Raw genomic sequence first — 5,765 nt, forward strand, 5'->3', positions numbered from 1 at the left:
CCTGGTAAGCCACCTTGTGGGCTACAGCAGATTATTAGAGATGGGCTAGTCCAGGTGCGAGAGTTAGCCTAGAAGAGGCTAGATAGAAATGGCCAGTCAGTGATTAAATGAATACAGTGTCCGTGTAATTATTTCGGGTAAAGCTAGCCGTGCGGGCGGCCGGGTGTCAGGGATGCAGCCCTGCCGACCCTATTACTACAGAGGTTCCTAAAAGGTCCCAGAGGACAGAGTCCTTAGTCTTCATTGCAAGCAAGAAGGAGGTGGGAAGGCCTGCAATGAGACACACAGGAGGGGAAGAAAAGACCTATCATCCGGGAGCTGGTATGGATAGGGTGACCTGTGTACCTGAGACCTGTAGAGGCCCCTGAGGAGCAAAGGGTCCCTCTGCCTCCCAGCTTCTTACCTCTGCCTTGGACATTCCAGAAAGTTCAACAGAAGACACCAACTAGTAAATGCAGGATTGGGGGTTTGGTACTCAATCGACCACTTTTGGGGGCAAATGAATCTAGTTAGTGGTGGTGACATCATATACCCAACTAGAGCTTTCACCCTCTCTGCTGGCATTTTCCTAAATGGCTGCCTGATATGGAATCTATCTGCCAAAGCAAGCTTTAACATTAAACTCAGAGGCATTTTCTTTTAGAAGGTCAGACATGAACTTTCACAAATGATGGGTTTTCTCGGGAGGCAGAGGCAGGCAGATCTCTGTGAGTTTGAGACCAGCCTAGTCTACAAGAGCTAGTTCCAGAACAGGCTCCAAAGCCACAGAGAAACCCTGTCTCGAAAAACCAAGAAGAAAAAAAAAACAAAAAACAAATGATGGGTTTTCAGAAGAGACTGGATAGAGTCGGTGATAGGGCTTTTACTTCATAGTTTTGCTCATGCCACATGGTTCTCAGTTTGTATACAAACAGATAATAAGCATGCATTTCACAGAACCACAATAACCAGTTGGACCTGGCAAGGAGGGACCTTTCTTCTAAGAAGACACATGGTTGTGGAGCTCCCCAGTAGTTACCGGGAGGATTAATTAAGAACAGGACTTTGATTCAATGCCATGCATGATTTCCTGCTCAGCCATGGTGGTGAAGCTGTAGCCCCTCTCAATGGCATGGGGTTTTGATCCTACTTCATGTTCTGGCTTTGTGGGAGCCTAGCTAGTTTGGATGTTCACCTTCCTAGACATGGACGGACGGTGGAGGACCTTGGACTTTCCACAGGGCTGGGAACCCTGACTGCTCTTTGGACTGGAGAGGGAGGGGGAGAGGAGTGGGGGGAGGGGGAGAAGGGTGGGAGGAGGGGGAGGGAAATGGGAGGCTGGGAGGAGGCAGATATTTTTTTTTCCTTTTCTCAATAAAAAAAAGTTAAAAAAAAAGACAAAAAGGAAACCTACTGAATGGTAGATGATCTTCACCATCCCCCCATCAGACAAAGGACTGATCTCCAAAATATATAAAGAACTCAAGAAACTAGATGTTACAATTCTAAATAACCCAATTCAAAAATGGCGTACTGAACTGAACAGAGAATTCTCAACAGAAGAAATTCAAATGGCAAAAGATACATAAGGGCATGTTCAACTTCCTTAGCTATCAGGGAAATGCAAATAAAAACTAATTTGAGATACCATCTTACCCCTGTCGGAATGGCTAAAATCAAAACCACAAATGATAACCTATGCTGACACTCATCCATTGTTGGTGGGAATGTAAACCTGTGCCACCTCTTTGGAAATCAGTGTGGCAGTTTCTCAGAAAATTTGGAGTCAAACTACCTCAGGATCCAGCAATTCCACTCTTGGGAATACACCCAAGAAATGCCCAATCATACTACAAAAGCATTTGTTCAACTATGTTCATAGCAGCATTATTTGTAATACCCAGAACCTGGAAACACACTAGTTGCCCTTCAGTGGAAGAATGGATAAAGAAAGTGTCACATTGACACATTAGTACACTAATCAGTGACAATAAAAATGACATCTTGAATTTTGCATGCAAATGGATGGAAATAGAAAACACCATCCCGAGTGAGATAACCCAGACCCAAAAATACAAATGTGGTATGTACCCACTCATTAGTGGATTCTAGCCATAAACAAAGGACATTGAGCCTATAGTTTGTGATCCTAGAAAAGCTAAGTAATAAGGTGAAACCAAAGAACAACATACATTGGTTCTCCTGGAAATTGCAAGCAGAGAAGATCGGAAGGCAAAAGTTGGGGGCATAGGCTCACACTCTGCCACTGGTTTGTGCTGTGTGTCTTTCTGCTGCTCTGTCTCTTTGGCCTTCACTGATTGCATTGGAAGAAGAAATTGCCGTGCTCGTCATTGACAATGACTCTGTCATGTACAAAGCTGGTTTTGCTGGCGACGATGCCCCCAGGGCCATGTTCCCATCCATTGTCAGGTGCCCCCAACACCAGGGTGTCATGGTGGGCATGGGCCAGAAAGACTCATATGTGGGAGACAAGGCCCAGAGAAAGAGAGGTATCCTTTTTTTTTTTTGAGTGAAAGCTCATGATTTTATTGTCTTCATAACAAGGTCAGCTTAGAACTGGATCATTTGGCCCTTTCTCTTCTTATCACCATCCAGTTCAAAATGCTTGCATCTCTTAATAGCCAGCATCCTCTTAGATCACTGGAAGAGAGGTATCTTGACCCTGAATTACCCCATCGAGCACGGCATCATCACCATTTGGGAAGACATGGAGAAGATCTGGCATCACACCTTCTACAACAAGCTGCATGTGGCTCCTGAGGAGCACCCGGTGCTTCTGACTGAGGCCCACCTGAACCCCAAATCGAACAGAGAGAAGATGACGCAGATAATGTTTGAAACCTTCAACACCCCAGCCATGTAAGTGGTCATTCAGGAGGTGCTGTCCCTGTAAGCATCTGGGTGCACCACTGGCATTGTTATGGACTCTTGTGACGGGGCCACACATACAGTGCCCATCTACGAGGGCTTAGCCCTTCCCCACGCCATCTTGTGTCTGGACCTGGCTGTCCGGGACCTGACAAACTACCTCATGAAGATCCTGACTGAGAGGGGCTACAGCTTCACCACCACGGCTGAGCAGGAAATCATGTGTGACATTAAGGAGAAGCTGTGATATGTTGCCCTGGATTTTGAGCAGGAAATGGCCACTGCTGCATCATCCTCTTCCTTGGAGAAGAGCTATAAGCTCCCTGATGGCCAAGTGGTCACCATCGGCAATGAGTGGTGCCGGTGTCCAGAAGCTCTCTTCCAGCCTTCTTTCCTGGGCATTAAGTCCTGTGGTATCCACATAACCACCTTCAACTCCATCATGAAGTGCGATGTGGACATCTGTAAGGACTTTTGTTGTAGAAGCTGCGGGGCTGCATTCTGCCACCCAGCTCCCGCCACCGGCTAGCATTACCTGAAATAACAACACACAAACTGTATTCTTTTAAACACTGCTTAGCCCATTATATCTAGCCTCTTCTTGGCTAACTCTCGCACCTGGACTAGCCCATTTCTAATAATGTGTGTAGCACCCCAAGGTGCGCTTACCAGGAAGATTCTAGCCTACGTCCATCCTGGGTTGGAGTTCATTGCGTCTGCCCTGGAGAGGAGAGCATGGCCTCTGAGCTCACTTCCTCTTCCTCCCAGCATTCTGTTCTGTTTACTCCACCCACATATGTTTTAACCTATGAGGGCCAAGTAATGTTTCTTTTACATATGTGGGTATTTTTATATTAGGGGCACAGATATTAAGGATTGAGACTTCATCCTGGTATATTGCTCCTGTTATGAGTATAAAGGGTCCTTCTCCATTTCTTTTGATTGATTTTAGTTTTAAATCAATTTTGTTAGATATGAGGATAGCCACACCCACTGGTTTCTTAGGTTTGCTTGATTGGAAAACCCTTTCCCAACCCTTTACTCTCAGATGGTGTCTGTCTTTGACACTGAGGCGTGTTTCTTGTAAATAGCAGAATGTTGGATCCTGTTTTCATATCCACTTTCTAAAGTTGTGTCTTTTTATAGGTGAATTGAGTCCATTGACTTTAAGCGACATTAATGACCATTGTTTGTTAACTCCAGTTATTTTTTTTTTTTGGTGGTAGTATTTGTGTTTCCACTCTTTGAATTGTGCTGGTGAAGGGTTTTCAGATATGTGTGCTATTGCGGGTGTCATTAGCTTCCTTGGGTTGAGGTTTTGTTTCTAGTACTTTCTGTAAGGCTGGGTTTGTGGCTACGTATAGCTTAAATCTGTTTCTGTCATGGAATATCTTGCTTTCAACATCGATGGTGAAAGAAAGCTTTGCTGGATATTGTAGTCTGGAGCTTGCATCCATGGTCTCTTAGTGTCTGCAGCACCCTATCCAAGACCTTCTGGCTTTCATGGTTTCCATTGAGAAGTCAGGTGTAATTCTGATAGGTTTATCTTTATATATTACTTGACCATTTTCCTTTGCAGCTCTTAATATTCTTTCTTTATTCTGTATGTTTTGTGTTTTGATTATTATATGGTGAGAGGATTTTTTTGATCTAGTATATTTGGTGTTCTGTGAGCTTCTTGTACCTTCATAGGAATATCCTTCTTTATGTTGGGAAAGTTTCCTTCTATAATTTTGTTGAATATATTTTCTGGGCCTTTGAGCTGGAATTCCTCTCCTTCTACTCCTATTATTCCTAGGTTTGGTCTTTTCATGGTGTCCCAGATTTCCTGGATGTTTTGTGTTAAGATTTTGTTGGTTTTGCTGTTTTCTTTGATCAATGAGTTTATTTCCTCTATACTATCTTCAGCACCTGAAATACTTTCTTCTATCTCTTGCATTCTGTTGGTTATACTTGTCTCTGTATTTCCTGTTCTTTTACCGAGATTTTTCATATCCAGCTTCCCTCGGTTTGTGTTTTCTTTATTACCTCCATTTTGGTCTTCAAGTCTTAAACTATTTCCATTACCTGTTTGACTGTTTTTTTCTTGGTTTTCTTGGGTATGTTTGAGGGATTTATTAATTTCTTCTAACTTTATGTTTGTCTTTTCTTCCATTTCTTTACGAGAGTTCTTCACTTCCTGTTTAAGGATCTCCATCATTTTCATAAGGTTACGTTTAAAGTCGATTTCTTCTACTTCTTCTGTGTTAGGCTGTTCATGTCTTCCTGTTGCATGTTTGCTGGGTTCTTGTGTTAACATGTTGCTTTTTAGATTGTTGGAGGAATTCTTGCATTGTCACCTGCCCATCTCTTTTTTCAAATGAGGCCAGGAGAATCTTGGCATCTTGGTCCAATCTTTACTGTGGCTGACTACGTCCTTGGGAATTTTTCTTAGTCTACCCTCTCTTAGGTCCCTTCAGCAGTGTATCTGGATCTCAGATGCCCTCCACCCTGAAGCAGGCTGTCCTGGTGGATCAAAGGACCCCACAGATGAAAAGGAGTGCTTGGGGCCAAGATGGGATTTTGTAACAAAAGCCAGTAGCCGGAAACATGCCCCGCTGGATGCCAAGAAAATTTTATGGAATTGTAGGGGGCCTGGACTCCATTCTCGCGACCGGCCAGCTGGGCAGCCACTCACTCACCACACAGGAGCTCCTCAGTACAGGAGCAGGGCCTCTTACTGGGCTCCAAGGACCTTCAGACAAAAGGGCGGCCTTCGGGGACAGGCTGGTGTGATACAAAGAAGCCCCAGTAGCAGGACCACTCGCCACTGGCTCAGAAGACCCTCAGCTCTGAAGCAGGCTGAGTTGGGGGATCCAGGGAACACACAGATGGAAATGAGTGCTTGCGGGCAAGAT

At 44.4% G+C, this 5,765-nt stretch overlaps 1 pseudogene; it reads left to right on the forward strand.

The window, feature by feature from the left end:
* LOC102002026 overlaps positions 1–5,436 on the forward strand; it is an 11,144-nt pseudogene extending 5,708 nt beyond the window's left edge.
* Positions 5,437–5,765: the final 329 nt, after the last annotated feature.

The sequence above is a fragment of the Microtus ochrogaster genome, chromosome X (genome assembly GCF_000317375.1).
Source record: "Microtus ochrogaster isolate Prairie Vole_2 chromosome X, MicOch1.0, whole genome shotgun sequence".
NCBI classification, from domain to species: Eukaryota; Metazoa; Chordata; class Mammalia; order Rodentia; family Cricetidae; genus Microtus; species Microtus ochrogaster.